We start from the raw sequence: 27109 nt of genomic DNA on the forward strand, positions 1-27109 counted from the left end.
CTATCTTTAAAGGCAGTCCCACGCAAAGAAGATTGCAAGAATTCCCTCTGAAGACAATTCACGCATGAGTAAATGAAGCTGGAAGCTTGGAGTCATGTTCTGTAGAGAGAGGGGACTCTAGAGAGAGGGGACGTGGCATCCTTTCTCGCTCACTCAGCAGCCATGCTGAGTGCACCACCCAACTGGGTGATACCCACCTCTGGAGTGTAACCTGATGCAGTCCGCACCCCCCCCCCCCCAGACACAACTGTTCTCTTCACTTAGCTTGGCCCAGTTCTTCCACAAATTGGCCAGTGAAATACCAGTAGAATTCCCCAGCAATGCCCTGATGCTTTGCTAAGGTGTGATAAGCGGCAGCAAGTTCTTTAAATAAAAGGTGGTCTCAGGGGGTCCCATCCGGCTCCGCAGGAGAGAAGGGGGACCCACAGAGAACCCTTATAGGTGGTGGACGATCTGATGGCTGTGAAAGCCTTGCATCCTTCCGATGTCACTAAAACGAGTACCCAGCTTGTTGGGGGCAATTAGCTTACACACTGTACACCACTGAGGGAGTGCTTAAGTGCACTGATAAGCGGTATAGAAATGTACTTGCTATTGGTATTGCTATAAAGTGCTCCTGGATATTGACATCTAGGCTGAGCATTCTAGGACAGCCTCCTTTGTGTATATGACTGACCCTTCTATGAAATCATAGATTGCCAATCATAGATTGCTGATCTTGCAATCAATGTCAGCATCTTAACCACCTGAGCCACTGCATCCCATACCCCCCCTCCGTGAATGTGGAAAACCCGCAAATAACAAAAACACCTCCTTCTGAGGTCGCTAAAATGAGTACCCAGACTGTTGGGGGCAAATTAGCTTACTTGCTAATTAGCTTACTTGCTGTTCACTGCTATGATCTTTGGAATAGCGGTATATAAATAAAAACAAAACAAAACACTATGCCGTGTTACAGACCGCCCCTTTGGGGTGGCCTGTAGGCGCTCCTTTCCCTGCCGGATCGGGGCCTCAGCTGCCAGAGCGGCAGCCTCCGAGGCCTGCCGCTTTCCAGGCCACTTCCCCACCTCTCTAGGAATCTCTAGGTCCTCCAGTGCAACACTCTCCACTCCCCCAATAATAATATTTAAAATCTTTCTCTCTATACACTTGTCCCTCCATATTAACTAGGGTTAGGGGCAGAAGACCCCCGTGAATATGGAAAAACTGCAAATAACAAAAACACCATGTTTTTTCTGAGACGACACCTCTCTAGGTATCTCTGGGTCCTCCAGTGCAACTCTGTGGTTGATGTCCAACAGATACTGACCATAGAACTGCCCTGGAGGAGCTACAAAGGCCTAGTAGAGCATTCTCTCTTTAACTTTTAGTTAAAGTTGACCATAGAGTTGCGCTGGAGGACCTAGATATTCCTAGAGAGAACATATTAATAAAATCCGTGAATAATCAAATCCACAAATATCAAAGCTGCAAATATGGAGGGATGACTGTATATCTTTAGCCCAGAACAGATGGGCCTTTTGTGATGCCCTCGTTACATGCTAGGGTTGCTTGGGGGTGGAGCGCCCACACGCCCTGTAACTCTCGCACGTGCCGAGGGCGTAACAATGGCGGCGCCCTCTGTACATGGGTGCCACCATTGTTACGTAAGCGCCGTGCGGTGTCCACATCACTTACATATGGAGTGCACCAGTGGCGCACTCGTTACACTGCCACCTGTGGAGGAAAAACAGGTGCCGGCAGGCCTCCCTTTTTGGAATGTCTGTACTACGCCTATATGTCAATATATAAAACACTCTCCACTCCCCCAGTAATAATATTTTATAATCTCTCTCTCTCTCTTTCTCTCTCTCTCTCTCTATATATATATATATAAATATATATATATATATATATAAAACACTCCCCACTCCCCCAATAATATAAACACTCTCCAGTTGCCCAATAATATATATTATAATCTCTCTCTCTCTCTCTCTCTCTCTCTCTATATATATATATATATATATATAGCTATATATAAAATACTCTCCACTTGCCCAATAATATATATATTATAATCTCTCTCTCTCTCTCTCTCTCTCTCTATATATATATATATATATAGCTATATATAAAATACTTTCCACTTGCCCAATAATATATATATTATAATCTCTCTCTCTCCTCTCTCTCTCTCTCTCTCTCTCTATATATATACTCTCCACTTGCCCAATAATAAATATTATAATCTCTCTATCAATATCTATCTATAAAACACTCTCCACTGCCCTAATAATATATATTATAATCTCTCTATAAATATTTATATCTATATATTTATATATAAAATACTTTCCTCTCCCCCAATAATAATATATATTATAAGCTCTCTTTCTCTCTCTCTGTCCATATATAACTCTTTCCACTTCCCCAATAATAAAAATTATCTCTCTCTATAAATATATCGATATATAAAACACTCTCCCCCAATACTATATATTATAAACTCTATACCATCCATATCTAAATCTATATCTACAACACTCTCCACTCTCCCAATTATATATAATCTATATTATAATCTCTCTCTCTATATATATATATAATCTATATTATGATTCTCTCTCTCTCTCTATATATATATCTATATTATAATCTCTCGCTCTCTCTCTTTCTGTATATATATATAATCTATATTATAATCTCTTTCTCTGTTTCTCTCTCTATGTCTGTCTCTATCTGTATCTAACTCTCTCCACTCCCCCACAATGATATATATTACTGTATAATCTATCTCTCTGAATATCTCTATATCCCTGTATCTATCTGTATTATATATAAAACATTCTCCACACCACACTCCAATGATATAGATTATAATATCTCTCTCTCTGTGTGTGTGTATGTATATATTATACTGAATATTTTTTTAAAAGCCCACTCTCCATTCCCTCTAGAAACTACAAAACCCAGGAGGCAAAGCGAAGGGAGGCACCGGCGCATGCGCAAACCCTCCGCTCCTCCTCCAGTCCTCCGAGGGAGCGAGGACACAGAGTCGGGCGCCTAGAGAGGCCTTGGTGGTAGTAGTGGAAGGAGCGGCTTCCGCTTCCGGCCAGCCTCGCTCTGGGGTCCCTGCTGCTGGCGGTGGAGCCTTGTGCCTCCGCCATATTGTCAGTGTGAGGCCGGCGAGGGAGGAAGGCAGGCAGGGAAGAAAGGCGGAGGGCCCGCGGCAGCCTCCTTCTCGTCCTCGTCCTCCTGAGGTGAAAGGCGGGGAGCGGTGGTCTGGAGCGGGAGCGGGAGCGGCGTCCATGCCATGTCTGCCATTCAATTGTATCTGGTTGTTCCTTTTTGTTATCATGTGTGACTTGAGGCTGAGTGCTTTTAACGAGTTTAATCCCTTTCTCCTCAGGGCGAATTTCTGCCACGTCGTTGTAGGACGCCTCTCTGTGTGTGTGTGTGTGTGTGTGTGTGTATGGGGGGGAGATAGATATTAATAGTAATAATAATAATATGGAGAGAGAGGAATAAAACAATAAATGTATCATAAAACAAGTGATGTAAATAATATAAATAAATAGTAGCAGGAATAGAACTATGTCTTTCTCTCTGTGTGTATATATATATATATATATAATAGCAATACAGTAATATATTAGCAGTAATGTAACCATGTGTGTATGTATTTATCATATTATATATATATATATATGTTTTATACATATATATATATATATATATTAGCAGTAATGTAACTATATTAATAATAGCAGTAATATAACTACCTGTATGTGTGTGTGTGTATATATATATATATATATATATATAACTATGTGTGTATATATGCATATTTCATATATATATTATATAATATATATATAATATGTGATATATATCTATATCTATATATCTATATATAAAACTCATCTGAAACTAGGAAAGTCTCCCCTTTTTCCCAATGTTAGGAAGTTGCCTAATTAGCGTAATTAATAAATAGCTTCATTCCATTTTTCTTGGAACTTTTAGGCAAGTTTATTTTCATCAGATGTCCTTTTAAATTGTGAACTGCTTTGGACTCACTTTTGTGTGTATCTAGGGGCAGCTGGATAATAATGACGACAACAGCAACAACCCTATCTCCTTTGCCAAATTAATTGGGGGCGGGGGCTGCTGTCCTGGTGGGGAAGTGTCCCCCTCCCTTTCCTCCATTTTAGGAAGCTGCCTAGTTGGAATAATTAATGAATAGTTTAATTCTATTTCGCTGTAAGCTTTTGGGTATGATTTTTCATTGCAGTCTGTTGTCCTTTTCAGTTGTGAGAAAAGGGAAGGTATGTGCGTAATGCTAGAGCGTTTTCCTTGTCAATTGTGTGCTGCTTTGAGCCTCACTTTTGAGGGGAAAGCTGGATATACATAAATATTATCATTGGGGGCGAAGGAAGGGGAAAGCGGGTGGGGGGCTTGTATATGGAAAGTCCTGGTGCTTGGAAAGAGTCACTCCCCCCCCCAATTCCCCCATTTTAGGCAATAATTAAGAAAGAGAATTGCCTCGTTAGAATAAACAGGACTGCAAAATTGAGCATTTTTTAAAGCATATGCTGGTTTTAGGAACTTGGCGGAATATATGATTTCAGAAGAAAGAAGCAGAGGAAGTATGTTTCAAGTTGTACTGTATTGTCCTTTTAAATTTAAAAACGTTGAGCCCCGGTTTTGGGAGTTAAGCGGGATATAAATCATCATCATCATCATCTCCCCTTTACCAAATTCATTGGTTGTTGGGGAAGGAGAAACGGGGCAGAATCATAGACTCATAGAGTTGGAAGAGACCACAAGGGCCATCCAGCCCAACCCCAAACTGCCATGCAGGAACTCTCAATCAAAGCATCTCCAAGCCTCTGTTTAAAGACCTCTAAGGAAGGAGACTCCTCCACAATCTCTGAGGAAGGAGTGTGTTCCTCTGTCGAACAGCCCTTACTCTCAGGAAGTTCCTCCTAGCATTGAGGTGGAATCTCTTTTCCTGGAGCTTGCATCCATTGCTCCATTGGGTCCTGTTCTCTGGAGCAGCAGAAAACCAGCTTCCTCCCTCCTCAATATGACACCCCTTCAAATATTTAAACAGGGCTATCATATCACCTCTTAGCCCTCTCTTCTCCAGGCTAAACATACCCAGCTCCCTAAGTTGTTCTTCATAGGGCTTCATGGTTTCCAGACCCTTCACCATTTTAGTTGCCTTCCTTTGGACACACTCCAGTTTCTCAATGTCCTTTTTGAATTGTGGTGCCCAGAACTGGACACAATATTCCAGGTGAGGCCTGACCAGAGCAGAATACAGTGGCACTATTTCTTCCGGGGCCCCAACCCAACTTCTGAGAAGTGTATGTAAAAACCACTCATCCTAGGAAAGTGTTTCCCTCCCCTTCCCAATTTTAGGCAACTGCCTAGTCAGAATTACAAAAGCCTGCAAAATTGAGGGTCATAGAAACCTCTTTTAAAATGCATGCTGGATTTAGTGGAGTCCTACATCCTCAGGTTTGCTCCATTACCTACTACACAACTTACTTTGACATTTCCCTGTTGTAACGTGATTGAATGAAGTGACCCTATAAAGAGTAATAGAAATGGCTGAAGTTAATTCACTGATATGAAAACACACACACACACTAACACAAAAAATGTTCAAAAGAACACTAAAAGAAATCACACTGGGACATCAGCATCCACACTTAATGAAAGCTGAGTTACAACTGAATTGATAAATAAATGCTGAACTTGTGAAAGAAATTAGTGAGCGTGGTACAGCATTTTTATTATCTTTTACAAATTCAGCACCCACAATTGCATTAAGAACAGGTATAATATTGTAAGCCAGTTTAATGTAGGCCTTTGGAGGATGAGTTGAGGGAAGTGCCCCTGCCTTGGCTGTGTGGGGAGAGATTGGGGATCAGCTCCTCTGCACCCATGGTCCTGACCCTTTTAATGCCTGGTCAAAAGACTCTCCTTTCCTCAAAACACCTCCCTGTGAAGGAGCTTCCAGGTTAGAGGAACAAAATAGGTGAGAGAATGGTTCTGCCCTCTTCCAACTGTATTAATAAATATGGCTGAGTTCCCTTTCCATTGGGGGAAGTGTGGTGTGGTTGGGGGATGAGATCCCAACATGAAGTGGGATGTTGTTCATCCTCTACTAGGAAGGGTATGGCTCCTCTACTTCCATCCCCATTACTCCCATGTTCTGTTTTCTAATGAAGGCTCCCCCCCCCCCCAAAGATAGGAATTTGAGCACCTTCTCTATCAGTTGTAGAGATTTGTTGTGGGGTCTGTGTGGGAGAGTTCCTTTTTTGTTGGTAGTGGGAGACAGGAGAGATTGTAGAGTGGGTGAAGTTAGCAATGCTTTTTTTGAACCTTTATGTTGTCTGTCGGAGTACTGGGGAATCTTATTTCAAAGTATCTCTTTGTATGGAATATCTCATTAGTCTTATCATTGTGCCAGATAAGAGGAACCAAAAAAAGGTTTCTAGGTTCTAATCACTAGAGTTAAATGTGTAACCTCCATCAAATGTATTGGTATTGTTCTTGGTTAGGAGGGGGGACTGGCAAAAATTACTAAGTGCCACCATCAAATATCTAGACAGTTTGATTCCCTCCTCCGTCAGATATTGATTGTGTAGTAGATAAACTAACTTACAGTGTGTAATCTTCAGTTGTATTGATTGCCTATTTCATCCTTGTGGGTAGGCAACATTGCTGAATATGAAGCTCTTTTCACCCATTATACGATGTGGTATGCTGCCTCGTTTCTTTATACTGAAATGTCTTCATTTATAGTAGCAGGCATGAGGAGAATCGAGAGAAGATGGCCTTTTGTTGTTGTGTAGTGGAGAATGTAATTTGCTAAGCTTTTTTCTTCTCTCCTTTTAAAAACCCCTTCCCCTTTTTGCTACCAGTACCAAAGAGGTACCTTTCATATTTAGTTTTCAGTCCCTACAGAAGCATGAGCTGCTCCCTTTCTCCCACTGTTTTAGGTGTGCCATACCCTTCCCATACCACCCACATCTGCAAGTAGCAGTAGCTTGGTGGTTGTGAGAACAGACAGTGGACTGCAGAGCTTCTCACTGTACTGTAATAAGCAGGGTGAGAAGAAAACAGCAAACTATATGACTTCCTTCGCTATTAACATAATTTGCTTTTGTTGCGTGTCTTCAAAGCATTTACGACTTATGGTGCCCTAAAGTGAATGAGATTTCCTTGGCAAGATTTGTTCAGAGGGGTTTAACTTTGCCATGGCCTTCCTCTGAGGCTGAGAGAGTGTGACTTGCCTATGGCCACCTGGTAGGTTTCCATGTCCCAGAAGGGATTTGAACCCTGATTTCATGGAGTCAGACCGCTATATGTGGTGGTGATGGTGGCTGCTGCTGCTGCTGCTGATAATAATAATAATAATAATAATAATAATATGAGGAGTAGGAGCCCTAGTGACACAGTGGTTAAAGACGTTTACTGCAGCCTTAAGGTTGTGAATTCGATCCTAGGGCTCCAAGGTTGACTCAGCCTTCTATCCTTTTGTAGGTCGGTAAAATGAGTACCCAGATTGTTGGGGGCAGTTGGTTTACAGATTATAAACCACTTAGAGAGTGCTGAGTTCACTATGAAGTGGTACAGAAATATAAATGCTATTGTTAGTTGTAGTAGTAATAATATCCTGCCTTTATAATGATAATAATATTCTGACTCTGTGTGACTTGCAAATTAAAATGATTGCGGTATAATTAAAAGCATACAAAAAGTCAGCGTTAAAATATAATTAAACTATAACCCCATTAAAACATATGCTTTAAAAAGACTTTAGAAAACCAATTAACACAGTACAATTTAAAACAATACAGCAGACTTTTAGAGCCCTTTTCTTAAAAGCCTAGCTTTTGAGATGGGATTGTGCAAAGGAGAATTATCTTCTTGGTGTGAAAGTCATCTCCAGGGTTTGTGGAAAGCATGGTAGCAAAAGGGGAAAGCTTGTCACAAATAGGCATGCACCTTCCTCGTGAGTAATGTAGGTTGGACTGTACTCTCTCCCCTGTAGTTCAACTGACTTTCCCTTAGTCAATTTAGAGTGGTGTCCTATGTAGGTTTCTAGGCCACCCGACCTTTAAGAGGGAGGCAGGGTTTATGTCTTTATCTTCTTTTCTGTTTAATTTGAAATCTGGGCCCTGGTCTCTTACCGAATAAAGCTGAGAGGGAAATCAGTGTGGATGGCTCATGGTTTCTCATGACTTTTAAAGAGTCATGAGGATTTAAAAAACAAAAGGATTTTTTAAAACCAATTCAATCCCTTATGCTTGCATTGGTGACTTTTATAATGGACAGTTATGTTCTGAAATACTTCAAGCTGCAAAACAAATACAGATAAGAATTTGAGAAAACCTTTTAAATCACAAGTGTCCCATTGGGTTTGACAAGCAAGGTAAACCTGGGAAACTCCCGGTAGGTGTTCAGCATCTTAAATTATTTGCAGAGAAGAGGTTTATTCCCTGAGGAGCACTTTTCTTTCTTGCTGCTGATAGAAGTCAGCTTTCAAATTCTTGATTAGAATCATTAGCTGCCAAAAGAATGGAGTTGCACAAAACAATCTCAGCTTTTAAAGCCCTTCTATGAAGACCAAATCAAGCCTAAGTTACTCACAAAGCATGCAGGGTGTTACAGCCCCACTTTGTAACAGATTGCTTGCTAATAAGCATGGGAAGCTTTGTGCAAAAAAAGCTTTAAAGAAGGGGGTTGGATAATGCTTTTGTATCTTATGGGGTGCCTCATAATCCAGAATATAATGCAGCAAGGCTTGGAAATAACTGCCAAGCTGTCTCTGAACTCCACCTACAAACATAGAGTTGGAAGAGACCACAGGGGCCATCCAGTCCAACCCCATTCTGCCATGCAGGAACTCACAATCGAAGCATCCACAACAGATGGCCATCCAGCCTCTGTTGAAAGACCTCCAAAGAAGGAGACTCCACCACTCTTGGAGGGAGTGCATTTCATTGTCTAACAGCCCTTACTGTCAGGATGTTCCTCCTAATGTTGAGGTGGAATCTCTTTTCCTGGAGCTTGCATCCATTGTACTGGGTCTTCTCTGGGACAGCAGAAAACATGCTTGTTCCCTCCTCAATATGACATCCCTTCAGATATTTAAATGAGTCTACTATATCACCTCTTAACCATCTCTTCTCAAGGCCAAGCATACGTAAGTCTCTCCTCATAAGGCATGGTTTCCAAGACCCTTCACCATTTTAGTCGCCCTCCTTTGGACACACTCCAGTTTCTCAGCATCCTTTTTGAGTTGTGGTGCCCAGAACTAGACACAGGATATTAGGTGAGGCCTGACCAAGGCAGAAGAAGAAGGCCTGGCTGCTAGAGCCAACATAGGCAATTCTAACTAAATTAAGGATATTTTTTCCTGTGTTGATCTCAGGTGGCTATTCTAAAACCTATGTTGTGGCAATACTTACTGTGGCAGACTTACTGAAGTTCAAGTTAATCATCACAAACATTTTTTTCAGAATCTCTCCATAGACTGAGATTCTCAGAAGCCCAGCTCTGCAAGATGAGAGACAGCTACTTGTGGAATGCCATTGCTCAGCCTTAAAGGTTCGCTCCTGTTAGTGTCTTCTCCAGTCTTGACTTTAATTACAAGAGTTGCATGCTGGGCTCTTAGCAAGTGTGCCTAAATTGTTTGCCACAGTGGATCATAAAGTGTGAAAAATAGGGTGAGTGAGTGAGAAATGCCCTCTTGAGATGTGTTAGCATTCCTCCTATAGATGATGTTCACACTCTCTGGGGGAGGTGGGGAGATGGCACAGCATTGAATTTGCAACTGCTTATTATAGTGCAAATTCAGGAAGCTGCCTTTGGAGCGCTAATGGTTAGAAGGGCATGTTCTAAATAAAAATAATGGTTTGAGGTTTTTCTACTTAGTTCACATTCTTTCCTCTTCCAGTGATACATTAAATCATAAAAAATGTCAAATAAATCAAATACTTTCCTCTCTATGCACTTTTGTTGTGGTGCTGTGTGGAAGGAGATAGGAAAAGTAATGTTCTCTGTTTGTGTAACCTTAAGGGAGACTTATTTTAAGACAGCGTAGAGATTATTGATTTTCTGTGGTGGGTTAGGACCCAAAAGTGGGTCACACTGTGACCTGAGATGACTTTGCAGGAATGTTTTGAAGACAACTTTGTAAGAGAAGCGAGTCATGGACCAGGAGACAAGTAAAAAAATTACAAATAAGGCTGAAGACGACAGTACTAATAGTTGTGAAGAAGAGCGGGGGACACAGCAGATGCCCTTTGGATAAATAGCATGTAACAAAATGTACAAGATTTAGCAGTAGCTTGTTTTTAACATGTGGGCACCCAGGCTCTTAAGAACTAACTCATATATGAATAACATTGCTCCTATATTGAAAATAAAGATTAAAGTAGGAATCTAGTTTTGAAAGAGCTGAAGATTATGGATCCTAGTGGCATCCTGACACTTAAAAAAGTTAATGGCTTTTTGGTGAGGGAACTGTTGGAAAGGTTTTGGGTTTAGAGCCATCAACTTCCTATGCAGTTGACCTTGAAAATCCAAAGGTAGTGGTGCAGAATCTTAAAAAGTGCGGCAGTGCTGTTGACATTAGGAGTCTTTTCTTCTGCTTTCAGTTAGGGATATCTGCAGTTGTCCTGGCTGCTAAATCTTCAGCTTGGTTAGTTTTTTTTAAGTACAGTGGGTGCTTGGTATCTGGGGTTTGGTTCCAGGACCACCCATGGATGCTCAAGCCCCATTGAATACAATGGCATAGTAAAGGTGTACCTTATATAAAATGGCAAATATCAAGGCTTGATTTTTGGAGTTTATATATTGTAAAAATATTTTCAAGCCATGGATGCTTGAATCTGTGTATAAAAAAAAAATCGGTGGATATGGAAGGCTGACTGTAATAACAGAGAAAATAAGCAATGTTCTGATGAGAGAAGAAAAATCATATTTGATGATTTCTTGTCTTTGTAGGTTTCTAGGCATGAGTAGAGGTTTATTCATTCAGCCTGGTTGCTTTTGTTGGTATTTAATTGTTCAAATGTTTAAAGGATATTTTGAACATAAGAGATTTGTTTATCACCAGTCCACAAGTTGAAACACTTTTAAATATTGCAGGTGTTTTTTTAAAAAGAGTTTAATAACTCTTTAAACCCTTGCTCAGGATCACCTGGTGGTTTCTGTGCTGGACTGGGGGATTGAATCTTGAGCTCAACAGTTGCCCAACGCTTAAGCCATTATACAATGCATAGTGCTACCTATGAAATTCATGAGATTGCCATAAGTCTGTAGGTTGCTTGAAGGCTCGCTCGTGCGCGCACACACACACACGCACACACTTGTCTAAATATTATTGAACTTAAAATCATGCTTTGGAATATTTCTTAGCGTTGGCCCTAATTTTGTTTGTGAGCCATTGAAAATGTCTCAGGTTAGAAGGTTGAAAACTTTAAGACTAAGTTATGGTGTCAAAGGCCTGTTACAGACTGCCAAAATAAAGCTGCTTCAAGTCTCCTTGGAGGTATGCTATTTAAATGATGCATGGGTCCTAAGAGTCCAGAGGTCGCGCCAAAGCCACCCTCCATTCCTAAGCACTGGAGTGAAGCTTTGGTGCAGCTTCCGGATTCTTCGGATGCATGCATCATTTAAATAGCATACCTCCAAAGAGACCTGAAGCAGCTTTATTTTGGCAGTCTGTAACAGGCCAAAGTTTTGGTGAGTAACTTCTACATTTAGCCGTTCACCTAACTGCTTGAGAGTGAGCATCTTCTGTCTGGGTGAATAGTTTGCTAAACCAGTTGATCCAGCTGCCTTGTAAGGTGTGTCTGGGCTAGTGAAAGCCACTTAGCTTCTGTGTAAGCAGCTGGAAATGGTAGCCTGGGTGAAACATGCCTTAATTTTTACAGAAAAGCAAGAGTTAGGTGCTAGTCATTGATGATGGATTGGGCCATTTCTTAAGAAATGACCAACCCTGGTAGCTGCTGGAACCTGAATTTCCTGAAAAGATTTCCTCTTCTTACATGTGAGTGAAGGTGCTTTTCTATAAAGAATCAAATCATTGGAATTCTGGATTCAGCAGCAGTAAAAAAGCAGAAGGCTACACGCTCTGTAGAGAGGTTTTGGAGGCTTATTACATCTGTTATAAGGAACAATATCTTAAATCGCCAAACAGATCTCATGCACGGAAGCTGGCTTAGATTTGCAGCTGGATTTCTGTGTCTTTATGTGGAATTAAGCCCTGTTGTGTTTAACAAGTTGATTGTAGCCTTCTCATGGGTCAAGGCTTTTGGTACAGATTAGGTGTTCTGTTGAAGGAATGTTATTGATTCAGTACAAGATTCTTGTTTTAATTTTCAAAGCCCTATACAACTTAGGTGCCCTTATCTGTTTGCTGAGTGTGTATTCCTTTTTACTAGCTCACTTGGGTTCTGCATTCTCTTGTTGAGTTTTGCTTTGTTTTTGTATTTTATCTGAATAATTTGTTGTACAATTGTATTCTTTTATTTTATATTTGTATTACCCCTTCCCTTTCCTGTATACATTCGTCCCTCTGTTTGTGTAGACTTCAAATCCACATCCCTCGCTTTCTTGCGAGAGGCAAATGGAGGGACTTAAAATGAGGCGCGCCCACAGGGGTGTGCCGCCATTCCAACCAATAGGGCTTGAATATTGGGGTTTCTGTTTTCCCCGGGGTGTGTGTGTGTCTGGAACAGATCCCCCACAAAAATGGAGGGGTGACTGTACATATTTTAGATTGCATGCCTTTGGCATGGCTCCGTGTTTTTGGTTGTTTCTGCTGTAAGGCGCCACATACATTGATGGTACTTTTAAAATAAATGATAACAACCAAACAACAACAACAATAATTCTCCCCCTTAAGCCTGAAGGTTTAAGAGAAAGCATTGTACATTATTGGAAATAACTTCATTTTGCCATTGGAATATCAACTTCATCTTACTTTTTTATTTTATTTAACCTCTCTCGCCTCTTTGATTTGCTGACAGAAATTGCATTGAATCATAGGTCCAAAACACACTACAGAAATAATCCAGTTTGAGACTGCCCTGGCTCAGTGCCAAGGAATCTTGGGAATTGTAGTTTATTGTGACACCAGAGCTCTCTGACAGAGAAGGCTAAATGTCTCACAAAACTACAGGTCCCAGAATTCCTTAGCATTGAGCCAGGGCAGTTAAAGTGGTCTTAAACTGGATTGTTTCTGCAGTGTGGACCCTAGATTCCATTTTTCTCTTAGAACCATTTAAGATGAGGGTTGGTTATATAAAAAAAGGATCAGCTGAAAAATGAGGCTGGTCTCCACATGCTTAATGATGGTCTGAATTTACCCTTAAAAAGCCAAACACATTTTGGTCTGTGCATAAACTGGTTAGCTTTCTTCATGGGCTACATTACAAATAAACACAAATATATATATATTAAACTTAAAATCTTTTTACAAAAGGTCAACAGATAAATAGACATATTATACTGTACTTATAACTAGTAGCTTAGTATTAGATTATAGTGGGCTCTCCACATTCGTTGTGGTTAGGGCACAAGACTCCTCTGTGAAAGTGGAAAAACTGCAAATTAAAAAAACAAACCACTACTGTTTTAGCTGAGAGAACACCTCTCTAGGAATTTTTAGGCCCTCCATTGCAACTCTGTGGTCAACATCCAGCAGTAATTGACCATAGAATCATCATGGAAGACCTACAGATGTCTAGAGAAGTGTTTCTTCCTTTTCCTAGGAATCTCTAGGTCCTCCGATGTGACTCCATGGTCAGCTTCTTGGACAGTTGTTCTGAAGGACCTAGACATTCCTAGAGAGAACATTTTAATCAAATCCGCAAAAAGTCAGAACCTCAAATTTGAAGGGCCAACTGTACACATATTAAGAGAGGGCAGTGAAGACCTGTGGGCTGTGGTGTTTTCTAACAATTCTAAATGGGAGCTTCAGTTGCCTGAGAAAATCCCTTTGATACAACATGTCCTGGGTCCCCTCTTTCAGTGAGGTGTTTTGAAAGTATGTAGGACTCCCTTTTTGAGTTCTTATTAAAACAGTTCTGTTTTAACCTGATGAATTGGCCATAGCAGGGGAGATTGTGTCTCATTGCTCTGGGATGTGAACTATCAAATCTGAGATAGGTATTGGCACCAGTGGGTAAGTAAACGATAGTCTCTGGATAGTAGCCAAGGAAGGATCCTTCAGCAGATTTCTTTTTAGGAATGCTGAACTGCCTTCTCTGCTTGAGTATGTGGGATATTCCATGATCACTGCAGAGGTCAACTGTCTGAGGAGGCTGTAATATCACACACACAGAGACACACACAGGTGGCTCTGCCATCATTTAATTGTCTTCATTCTGTCTGCAAATTCACACTAACATAAAGTTGAAATGTAGAAGCGAGGCTTAAAAAGGCACGAACTAATAAGTTTTGCTGTTGGTGTGTGCTGTCATTCCCTACTTCAACTGAATAAGTACTAATATGGAAAACAATTTTCAAAACCAGATGCTGTATTCTGCAAAGTCCCAAAGCTGGCTTCTGTCACAGTCCTGAATGGACTGCTGGCAGGAGTGAGTTTTTCCCGACTCCTTTTTGTGGCTGGCTTTGGGCCACCTTAGGCAGCCTCAGTGCGGCTTCTGGGTGGTTTGGGGATGTGCGTCGTTTGAACACCACACCACCTGACAAAGTGTGCTGCTGACTGATTTAGCTCTTGATTTACAACAACACATGGGAGATTCCATTATGCCAGATCTGTGTGAAGCCTTCATCCATACCCTTCATCCATGCTTTTGGATGATCCCTCAGCCTTTCCAACAGTAATCTTGTGGCACAAAAAGAGATAGATGCATCTCTGTTATCAGATTGCACGCATCACTTGCTGTGAATGAAGAATGGGCTAGCCCCTTTCTCAGAGAAAAAGGAGATTTGAGAGGGATAAAAATGGAAAGAAAGGGCATGGCCAAGAGAGACAGGAACATATGCTGGCCATGGCCCCTTTTTATTTTAGCTATTCCCATGTGTGGCACGCAGCCCCTGGAGGGTTGTACAAAAACGATGGCAATGCAGTGCTCCAGCTGCAAATGTTTCCTGACCCCTGATCTGCAGTTCTGCATTTGGCTTGCTCTTTTGTGTTGTGAAGCATTCAAATAAATATTCTTGGACAGTATGAAAACTGGACAGTTCTGCCATCTTTTGTACAGAAAAAAAACCTGGGTGTTCTGCATTTCAGGGAGCTTAAAGATGTGGTATTTGTCAACATTTCCCCTTAAAGCAGTTTGTGGATATGAGCACTAGTCCCCCTGCCCTTCCTGTGGTACTGAGGGATTTTTGTCATTCCATAGAATGACAAAATGAAAACATGCAACGCTTTAGATTTTCTTGGATTGGAACTCCCATCAACTCTAGTCAGCATAGCCAAAGCTGAAGAGTGATGTGGGTTGTTCTACAACATTTAGAGAGCTAAACAGTTTTCACCCCATCATAAAATGAGAGTTCTTTCATTTCCATTGAAAATGTTTTTAACTCATGTGGTTGCAGTATTTATTTATTTATTTATTTATTTATTTATTTATTTATTTATTTATTTATATCCCGCTCTTTTCCCAGGACTGGAACTCAGAGCGGCTTCACAGCAGTTAAAAAACAAACAAATAAACAAAAAGTACAATTAAAACATTTTAAAAAATAAATAGATAAATGTAGTAGCAGTCCTGATGGTGGTGCTTGTGGGGGGAATGTACAGTACTGAGATCATATGGAAGGCATGTTGCTGTGGTGGTTCTGGAAGACAGCCTAAAGCAATGGCAGACAGTGTTTGTTTTATGTCATCTTGAATACAGAAGCCTTCCAAGCAAAGCCAGTTTGCTTTTAATATCCACACTGCATTTGTGAATCTGGCATAATTTGCAGATCCTGCAGCAGAATGTGTTCCTGTGGTATGTAATAATGAAGCTGTTTCACATCTCATGCTTAATTTGTTGGAGAACTTTCTAATGCTGGCGGTGACGGTCCATCTTGCCATGTTACATGCTTGCAGAAGGTTGGTTCCTTGTGTCACAACCTGGAGATGCAGGAGTCTTGAACTTGCAAGAAGTATTTAGTATGGGTGTAAAAAAATACAATGGACCCTCCTTGTCGTCAGACTTGCCATCTGTGGATTTGAACATCCACGGATGGCAAGCCTGTGTGGGAGGGGAAGAGGAAGAGGAGGAAGTGGCAGGGGTGAAGAGGAGGCAAGAGGCGTTAGGGCAAAGAAGAGGAGGAGGAACCAGGAGGAAGGGGGTAGGAAAAGGAGACAAAAGGCGGTGGGGGTGAAGAGGAGGAGGTGGGGTAGCAGGGTGAAGAAGAAAGAGGAGATGGAGGCAGCAGGGGCAAAGAGGAGGAGGAAGATGTAGCAGGTGATAGAAGGGCTGGAGGAAGAAGAGGAGGCAGCGAGGCGAAAAGGTGGATGAGGAAGAAGGAGTCGGGAAGAGGGGTGAAGAGGAGGAGGAAGGTGGTGGGGCAAAGAAGAGGAAGAGAAGGAGGCAGCAGGGGAGGAGAGGAGAGGAGGAGGCAGCCTGTTGCTGCCGGCCGTGGTGACATCGGCGAGGCAGGCTTCAGGGGGCTGGATTGGCAACGTGCCATTGTCCCCAATGATGGTGTGGTCATGCCACTATTGAGGAAATGGGATTTGAGCATCTGTGGATTTTGGTATCCATGTGGGGATCCAGAATGAGATAAATAAGTGCTAAGAAATAGAATCTGGGATTTATTTCAGGCACTCAGTTGGAAATTTAAGTAAAAGATTTCTAACATCACTGTTTTTTTTTAATCTGGTAGGGATAGACTGGCTGTGGGCATAGATAAATTCCACCAGCACTGCCTGTGTCCTTGTTTAGTCCATGGAGTTTATGATATTATGATGGCAGAGAATGGTTAGGAGCACTGCAGCAATTCAGAGCATCATGTAGCAAGTGCAGTAGATTTGGGCTTCTGCACATGTTTTCCTCAACCCCTTTAGCTGTCAAACCTCTGGATCTTGTGCTTTACAACACTAATCTTCAAAATGTGTTGGCAGAACTCTGTGATATCTCAAGAAGCTGGTGGTGGGTGGGAGAAAGCGCAAGCAGTCTGTTTGGATTCATGCCCCTCCCTACACCAAGCCTGAGAAATATTTTGGGGCCAGATGCTGCCTTCTAGCTGAAGCTATCTTATGGGCTTGTTGGAAGGATAAAGAAGGAGGGAAGATCCACCTAGAGTTGAATAAAAAATATGTAATGAATGAGAATATAAATCATGAAAGACAAATCTATGCAGAGTTCAGAGACATAGCCATGTTAGTCAGGAATATCATTATGCAAAGGAATCTTGTAGCGCCTTTGAGACTAACTGGGCAAAAGATGTTGCATAAGTTTTCGTAGATTTGGTCTAGCCCTTCAGATGCATGGAGTGAACAAATGCACTCCATTAATCTGAGGGACCAAGGCACGTTACAAATGCGCCAAAGGGGCGTGCTAAGGGCTGAGAAGGGCCGTGTTCGGGTTGAGAAGGGGTGTCACTTCCTGACGCCCCTCAACCCTAGTACAGACTGAGTCCGTACAAAATGGCGGCGCCCGTCCATACGGAGGGCGGCATTTTGACATTGCGGATGCGTAGCGTCTGGACGTCATGCGGAGAAAGTGACGCCGCGAGTGCGTGACTAGCGCCTCGCGGCACCACTTCTGGGACCCAGAAAGAAGTGCCATTTTGACGTTTCTTTCTGGCTGCACCTGGGAACCGCGCAGTTTGGCCGCTGCGGTTCCCGGACGCAGCAACTGGCGGTGGCGGCAGTCCACTCATTTTGGGTGGTCTGTAACGTGCCTCAGTCTGTGAAAGTTTATGCAAAATCTTTTGCCCAGTTTGTCTCAAAGGTACTACAAGATCTCTTTGCAATTATTCAACTTGAAAACATAAAGTTGGAAGGAATTTTGGAAAGCATCTATCCCAACTCCTCTTCAGAGAGGAATTGCAATGCACAATTCTGCAATAGCATCTGAGGATAACTTGTATAGGTTGCAGAACATGGTTTTGTTGCAGAGTGTTGATTTGCTATGAGGAATGCAGAGTAACAGTCATGCTGGGACGAACCAAAACAATTATTAAACTACGTGTTAGTAGTACAGGGCAGATGGAGTTAGATGTCTTGTGGGTTTTAGCATCAATTTTACCCACCCCCACAATTTCATACTGTATAGAAGCTGAACATTTCCTTTTGCAAAAGTCTTCATGGATTGGATGGATGAAGAAAACCAAGATGGATTGTTTGGATTAAATTTGAGTTTATGAACAGCCAACTGGTTAGAGAGAATTTGTTGTGTCCAAAGTTGCAGGTGGAGAGGGGATGGCTTTTAGAAGATCATAATGTAGAAATATGTCAGCAGCCATCTTAACACAATCCTCTATAAATGAGCCAAAGGAGTCTCAAGAAAAGGTGTGCAGAACAGCTTGTTTCTAGGTTAGGGAAATAAATAAATTGGGAAGGTTATTTGCAGGGCCTGAAATTAGATGCATAGTGCTTTGTGTGTTTGCATAATGGCTTTTATGCGCTTAAAAATGAAATAAATTAGTCTTTCATGCTTTGCCTCAAATTGATCATACATTATTCACAGGGAACTCTGGTTTGTTTTGACCATTCCTAGCCAAGCATTTGACAGGCAAGATGGATTGATTTTTTAAAAATACTGTTTAAAGTCAAGTTACCCATTTGTACTCTCAGATACATCATAAGCAGAAGACATATTAATTGTTCAGTATCATTAAAATATGTTTTTACATGTAAGCTTAATCATTTTCAGGGGTTTTTAGCCTGCTTTTCAGGGTCTTGTCTTTCACAGGGCAATTTACAACATCAGTATCAAAAAACAATATATTAAAATTCCAGATTATTAAAATGGTAGAATAACAGCAATAGAACAATTAAAATTCGAAGCAGCAGCAGAGACGTTAAAACCATAGCACCATAAAAAGGGAAAAAATTCTATCTTTTGTAAAGATAAATAAAACATTTATGGAAAGATGTTCCTATATTTACCCTTCTCACAAATAATTTTTTAACAGGGAGACGTCTGGGTAACAATGTGTACAGGATCAGATCATTGCAATTCCTGGTTTCTTTTTCTCCATTATTTTTATGGGAATGAGTATTTTATTTCAGTTTGACATTAGGGATGACAAGAAGAGACAAAACAAGTCTCTTTGTTGTGCCAGGGCTGATGGTTTCTTCCCTTTTTACTGGGCTTTTTTCATTCTCTAATTGGCAAATCTAAATATTAAAATTTAATATTTGTTTGAATAAATTGTACTTTTAATATTCCAAACATTATACTTTATGCCAAACCAAATTAGACGTGATGCATTTATGTTCCTGAAGTAATAAACTGTTTTTCAGTATGTAAACAGTACTAATACAGCATTTTTCTTTTCATTTCCCCCAAAATTTCTGTTTTTCTTTTTAAAAAAACCTACAGTTTTTTCCCTATATGTTCAGAACATCCAGAAATTTTACCTAAAGCAGGGACTTGGGTGTTCATCTAAAAGTTTAGGCAGGTCAAGAGCCAGTGTGGTGTAATAGTTCCAAGCATTCAGGTGACCAGGATTTGAATCCCTGTTTGGCCATGCAGACCACTGGGTGAGTTTGGGCAAGCCACACTCTTTCAGCCAAGAAAACCTCATGATATCTTCACTTTAAGGTTTCCTTAAGTCAGAAATGACTTGAAGGCACACAACAACAACAAACATGCTGATAGTTACTTGGCCAAGCTTTCTTACCCCTCTGGCTTTTCTTTGGGAAAAGGGTGGGAAGAGGGAACTTGGCTTGCTGCCTAAAGAAAGAAACACCACTTAGTATGTTTAGAATGTTTTAAAAAGTTTTGAAAAGATATTGTAATGTCTGTAATGGGGCCTTTGGGGGTATGTTTTAATTGCCTTTATTTGTACATTGCTTCAAGAATCCATGTAGATTGGCCAGTGACATATAAATAACTTAAATTTAAAAAAGTAATACTAGTTAAAGCTGTAGATCCCAAAAGTCTGGCTCATTTTGTTCCAGTAAATATATTGGCTGCTACTATTGGAAATTTTCGGATCACCTTTAAGGGCAACCTCACATAGAGTGATTAATCATTTAATAGGACAACAATGTGCCAGCACATTAATGCTACCTTTCTCTAGATAAAGGCACAGCTAGCAGACGATCCAAAGCTGGTTTTGAGTAAAACACAACAAACACAACAGTAAAACCATTGCTAAAAAAGCCCTCCCTCGACCCCCTGTTGCACAATAACTATCGGCCAGTATTGCTATTGCCATTTCTGGGGAAGGTGATCGAGAGGGCGGTTGCAATCCAACTTCAATCAATCTTGGATGAGACGGATTATCTAGACCCATTTCAAACCGGCTTTCGGGCAGGCTACGGGGTTGAGACTGCCATGGTCTCCTTGATCGATGATCTCTGTCTGGGCATGGACAGGGGTAGCGTGTCCCTGTTAGTGCTCTTGGACATCTCAGTGGCTTTCGATACCATTGACCATGGTATCCTTCTGGAGCGCCTGGGGGAGTTGGGAATCGGGGGCACTGCACTCCAGTGGTTCCATTCCTACCTCTCGGGCAGGTTCCAGATGGTGCAGCTGGGGGACGTGTGCTCCGACAAGAGGGCCCTTACATCTGGTGTCCCTCAAGGAGCCATTCTGTCCCCCATGCTTTTCAACATTTACATGAAACCGCTGGGAGAGATCATCCGGAGGCACGGGGCGCAGGGTTATCAGTATGCTGATGATACCCAGATAGTCTTCTCTGTGTCTCTGACTGGTACAGTGACCAATGATGGCATCTCTCCTCTCGATGCCTGTCTGGAGTCGGTAATGGGCTGGATGCGGGAAAACAGACTCAGTTTGAATCCAGAGAAAACGAAAGTGCTCGTGATAGGTTCTCCAGGCTTGGGGATGGTTATTTCTCCACCTGTCCTGAACGGGATCACGCTTCCCGTGAAGGACTCTGTCTGTAGTCTGGGGGTGCTCCTTGATTCGTCGCTCCACCTTACATCTCAGGTGGATGCAACGGTCAGGAGCACCTGTTATCAACTTCGGTTGATACGCCAGCTGCACCCCTACCTGGGCCAGGGGGACCTTGAAACAGTAGTACTGTACATGCTCTGGTAACTTCTCGATTGGATTTCTGCAATGCGCTCTACATGGGGCAACCCTTGTACCATACTCGGAAGCTGCAATTGGTGCAGAATATGGCAGCAAGATTGGTCACTGATACTTCCAGAACCAGTTATATAACACCGGTCCTCAAAGACCTTCATTGGCTGCCTATTCGCTTCCGGGCGCAATACAAGGTGTTGGTTATTACCTATAAAGCTTGGGCCCAGGGTACTTGGAGGACCGCCTCTCTCCATACAATCCGCCCTGCACACTTAGGTCTGCCGGGAAGCAATTGCTAAGAGTCCCAGAAGCGAGATATTCCAGCACTAATCAGAGGGCCTTCTCCATCTCGGCCCCTAGGCTCTGGAACTCGCTTCCCGGCGAGCTTCGTTCAGCCACCTCACTGGACCAATTTAAAAAGGGGTTAAAAACACACCTGTTCCAGCAGGCATACCCCTGATGCCCCCGAAGTACTCCCCTCTCCCCTCTCAGCAGCACTGTAATGCTAGCTGGTGTTATTTGTATTGTATTGTGTATTTGTGATTTTATTTTGAGGTTTTACTGTGTATAATGTTGTGATGTATTTTAACATGTTGTTACCCGCCTTGATCACTGGAAAGGCGGGCTACAAATAAAATTTTATTATTATTATTATTATTATTATTATTGTTATATATTATATATTAATAATGTTAAAATGCTGCCTAGTAGGCATATCTGCTCATGATTTCTGTTGCACTTCATCAGTGTGTGTAATTAGAGATAATTTATGTATACAATACACTTCCATTGTATTTTTATTTCAAAACATGGTTTTTGTCCTGTCTCTCCCTATTTTTCTGTTTTGGGAGGCTTAAGTGCTTCTACAAGTAAGTTAACAGAGGACTGTGTTCCCTGTGAAGTAGAGAATAAGTCCTGATAATTAGTGGATCATAAATATTTATAGTCTTGAGAGAGCTGAACAAATTTAGATCTTTAGGTATAGTCAGCTGCTATTAATGGGGGAGTCCAAGACCATTCAGACTAGTTCATTTGATTATTGTGGAGAGAGATGTGTTCTCCCAAGACCTCTGCTAAGTAGAGATAAACCGCGTCAGCTTGATTTGGTTTGGGCTTGCAAGACTATTAATGAAATAGCATAGTTTTCATGGGAACCGTAGGCAGTGTAACCCAAATGTCTTCTTTCCCACACAGTTCACTTTTCAATAATACCACTGAGGAAAGACAGGCATTAATTAACTCTTATGAGAACAGGTATTTTACCAGACCAGTTATAGTCCCTTGTTTTTGAGAAACTATAATGAGTGCGGTTGATGAGTAAAATATTTTGTCTTTCTTGCTGGCAAGCAATATCTTCAGGAATGTTTGCCATTCCTATGGAAGCTTTAAAGGTTAATGTACACACACAGCTCTAGTCTAGGCCAGGGATGGGCAACTTATGGCTCTCCCGATGTTGTTTGATTGCAAATCTTGCAACCCGAGCCATTGGAGAGGGCTGATGGGAACTACAGTCTGATAACACCTTGGCAGTCACAGGTGTGATGTCCTGCCAGGACTGTTTGAATTTCCCCCTGCATTTTCCTTTGTGTTGGTTCAGGCCATAGATTATTTTAGTGTAGAAAAGTTCTTTGTATTAGTTTATGGGAGGAGCTGTAGGTTTCCCCTGCATTATTTCTAGGTTTGGTTTGCCCTTTCCCAGCAGGCTGTGCTGTAGCTAGAGGTTTTTAGTTGGAGCAGTTTCTCTGAGAGCTAGCAGAGAGCTGTCTTTTGGTGGCAAGCAGGCCCAGACAGCCGGAAAGGGCATTTCTTACACCACTTAGCCAAATCAGTTACCATTAGCATAGAAAATAGAAGAATTTAGGAGCTGAAAGACCCTGCACCAGCTCCATTGAGTAAGGAGAACAAACTACATCGGACCCAGAAAGATGTCGTCTGGAAGAAAGCTGAACTGTAAAGTATCTTTTGTTTAGAGCTGGGGAGGAGAATACCTTTTATTTTTGTCCTTTAAATTAAATTTCCCCCCTTTTTGAACTTTACATCTAGTTTCAGATCTTTTTGGGTATCACGGTTTGTTCTCACCAGGGTACTGGCGTTGCACACCCAAACCTGCCACCACCTTTAGTTGGGTGTGTCTTCATAGTGTAAGAATTCCTGGCGGCCCATTGCCGCTTCCGGCCTGTCAAAGAGAGTCCAAGTGCAAGGCCCTGCATTGAAGCAAGATCCCAAGATTTGCATAGAAGGAGAAGAAGACTCTGTGGTTATAAAAGGGGAAAAGGTTGGCGGCCATTTTGGAGCCATTTCTTCTTGCAGAGTCCAGAGCACATGGTCGGAGGCCATTTTAGTTCTACTTCTTCTTGCAGAGTTCTGAGCACATTATCAGCAGCCATTTTAGAGAGAACTTTTTCCATTCAAGTATATGGATAGAGTTTTATGAAGAGATTAATGTGTGTTTTATGTTTGTTCACGTTGCAAGCCTGAAGAAAGGAGCTAGAAGACTCTTTAACCGACTCCAGGTCTGGCTGTGTTGAAGTAGCATAAGAGTGGTGACAGTAGGAAAGCGGAGCAGTAGCAGGCTGTAAGTAAAATCAGCACTACACCGTTTGTCCTCTTCATCCTTGCTGAGTTGTTGCGTTGGCAACTAGGACCAGCCAGAATGGATAGGCTTTCTGAAGAACTAGCACATGGACACATACACGACACTCGTTCTCTTAGGGACAGACACCCGACTGAAAAGGCCTTAGAACTGCTGTTAAAAGAGGAAAGACACTTAAGCGTGAAAGAACTGAAAGCTTGGAAGAGTTTGCAACATGCCATGTCCTTGCTGTCAGCAGTCTGCGACTCAGAAGACATGCAAAGAAGAGAGCTTGCCCAGCAATCCAGTTTCCTAAAGTGGAAAGAAGTGGTAAATAAAAGGATCCAAACACTTCAAACCATGAACAATCCCGATGCAGAATCCAGACTAAAACAGTTCCTGGAAGAAGTCGCGGACAAAGAAAAAGAATATAGTGCAGTTTTGGACACAGTCAAGTTCCGGCTGCAGGGCTTAGAGCTTAATAATGAGAGTGAAAGGTCCCCTGCCGGCAGTGCTAAGTCCAGCAGAGGAATATACCCAGGGAAGCCTCAAAGTACAAAGAGCTCAAAAACCTGTCACACCAGCAGGTCTTCTTCCCACAGGCATAGTTCCCGCTCCAGTAAAAGTGGTAGTGGCAGTTCTTCCTCCCATGCTAGCTGGAGTTCGTCTATGGTAGCCCAACAATTCAAAATAGAAAGGATGAAATTAAAGGCTGAAATATTGCATGCCGAAGCAGAGGCAGCAATGGCCAGTAAAGAACTGACCCTTTTTCATCAAGAGGTTGATTTAGAAGAGCAAGAAGCTGCCCTCAAAGCAGAACAGGAAAGGCAAAAACTTGCTATTCAAAATGAAAAGAAACTTCTTCTCAAGGCTAAGGAGGCTTCAAAACTGTCCATAAAGGCCAGGATTTTAGCCAAGAGCTTCCAGGATGATCTCAGTGAAGAAAATGTGAGGTTGCTTCCTACACAGGAGCCTAGAGACAGGATATCTACCTTGTTCCTTGTGGATGAGAGCTCCCCACAAGACCCTGTGGTCAAGTCACCTCCTAACTTAGATGCTAGCAAGACACAATTGCTTGCCGCTCCATGGCCTCAGCCTACAGAAAATTCTGTCTACAAAGAAAAGATCATCCATCGTGACTGTCTACCTATAAATATGGCACTCAATGAACCCTTTGGAGACCAGAAGCCCATGGCGGGGAGCCAAATTCCCAGCCATGCTAGTGTGGCCTTTCAGCAAGCCCCGGCTGCTGAAGCCCCCAAGACTTACAGGCCTAGAGAATCTACGGACTTGCCTGCCAGTCAAGCTGATTTGCCAACAAAAGGGAGTCCACACTTCTTCCAGCCTGCAGAGATGATTCCCACCTTCATGGAGTCTTGTTCACCATTCATGCTTAAAACTCCCAGGAAGGACCTTAGAGACAAGGGAGTCCAGAAATTCTCAGACCTTCCTGAAGACTTTATCTTATGGAAGGTAATTTTTCAGAGAGCCATTAGAGATTTGAAACTGCAAGCAGATGAGGAGCTCACCTTACTCATGGCATGGTTGGGCCCCAACTCATCCCTTCAGGTCCAGAGAATCTACGCGGCCTACGTGTCAGATCCAGTTAAGGCGTTGCAGACAGCGTGGAATAGATTAGAAGAGCGATATGGTGCATCAACAGAAATAGAAGCATCGTTACTAAATCGGCTTTATAAGTTCCCAATCCTCAAGTCAAAGGACTACCGTCAACTTTGGGACTTAAGTGATCTTTTAGTTGAACTTCAGTCTGCGAAATGTAATCCAGAGTTACCTGGTCTAGCCTGTTTAGATCAATACATCACACAGCGACAGGTGCTCCAAAAACTACCCTTTCAGCTCCAGGAGAGGTGGGGAAGAGAGGCGTTTTCTTATAAGGAACTCAACATGCAATGCTACCCACCCTTCAGTTACCTTGTGAACTTTGTGACAAGAGCTGCTAAGGAAAGGAATGACCCGCAGACTGGGTTCCCAACCCTTTACCAAAACATGCGCTCAGAGAAGACTGTAAAGGAAGACAAAATTCCTATCAAGGAAATGGGGAAGGCCACAGTTGTAGTTAAATCCACTGAGGTCACTCAGTTTAAGTCGAATAAAACACAAGAGACTAAAGAAATTCCATGTCCCATTCATAATAAACCACATAGCCTTGCAGATTGTAAAGAGTTCTCAAAAAGGCCTTACAACGAAAGGCTGGAGATAGCAGCTAAAGCAAAAGTCTGCTTTCGATGCTGTGGTTCAAAGGTTCACTTTGCTAGAAACTGCAAAATAGAAGTAAAATGTGCTGAATGCGGTAGCCCGCGTCATTGCTCAGCAATGCACCATTTCAAATCACCTTCAGTGTCACCTAAACTTAAGAAGAAATCAGAGGGTCCTAAAAGTGAGGCTTCAGAAAAGGCAGCTAAACCTACTTCAGAAGCAGAGTCAGTTGTGGCATGTACAAAGCTATGCCAGGACTCAACGCAGATTAGGATATGCCATCCGATTTGTCTAGCTGAAGTTTTCCCAGAAGACAAACCTCACTTTAGAAAAAGACTTTATATTGCCCTAGACTCACAGAGTGACGCATCCTTGGCCACACCAGAGTTCTTCAGTACCTTTGCGGTCAAAGCCAAGATTCTTGAATATACCATATCTACCTGCACTGGACAGCAACAAATGCAGGGTAGAGTGGCAACGGAGTTCATGATTTCGCCTTGCAATGGCAAAAGGTACATTAAACTGCCTCCTTTAATAGAGTGCTCTTCTATCCCTAGGAACAAGAACCAAATAGCAACCAAGGCTGTAGCTGAAAGCCATGCACACCTAAAAGCTATAGCAAAAGAAATTCCTGCATTGGACAAAGATGCTGAAATTTCCCTACTGATAGGCTCAGATTGCCCAGAGCTGTTCCAGGTCTTGAAACAAGTAAGTGGACCTCCAGGTGCACCAATAGCACAAAAACTGCCACTTGGATGGACAGTTATTGGACCTGTGTGCGTCCATAGCAAGAGCCCGCCAGCAGCGTTAAATCTTACAGGAAATAGCCAATTTCCAAATTCACGACCCACACAACCACAAAGTTGCTTAAGCCACATTAAGGTGTGTTGCCTTGGTATTATCCCAGACTACGGCTCCATTTTCGAAACTTCAGCAAGAGATGAAGACATAGCCTTTTCCCGTGAGGAAAGAAAGTTCCTGGACATAATGAATTTAGAGACAGTCCAAGATAGTGAAGGGAGCTGGATGGCACCTCTTCCCTTTAGAGATGACCGACCAATTTTGCCTAACAACCGTCATCTTGCAGAAAAAAGGCTTTTTGCTTTGAGAAATAGAA

The 27109-nt window shown here is 42.1% G+C and overlaps 1 protein-coding gene across 2 annotated transcripts in view; it reads left to right on the top strand.

The window, feature by feature from the left end:
- The first annotated feature begins 3111 nt into the window (after positions 1–3111).
- The window catches only part of CSNK2A1 (casein kinase 2 alpha 1), a 66770-nt gene continuing 42772 nt past the window's right edge, over positions 3112–27109 (top strand). The window contains exon 1 of one of the 2 annotated variants that reach the window (XM_089513515.1): positions 3112–3242. The gene's annotated coding sequence lies outside the window, so the exon portion shown is untranslated. Of the gene's footprint in view, positions 3243–9585; positions 9610–27109 lie in introns of those variants that run through there. The other variant, XM_089513516.1, reaches the window with a different exon arrangement.

The sequence above is a fragment of the Sceloporus occidentalis genome, unplaced genomic scaffold (assembly GCF_023333645.1).
Source record: "Sceloporus occidentalis isolate IW3139 unplaced genomic scaffold, rSceOcc1.0.p SCAF_3, whole genome shotgun sequence".
NCBI classification, from domain to species: domain Eukaryota; kingdom Metazoa; phylum Chordata; class Lepidosauria; order Squamata; family Phrynosomatidae; genus Sceloporus; species Sceloporus occidentalis.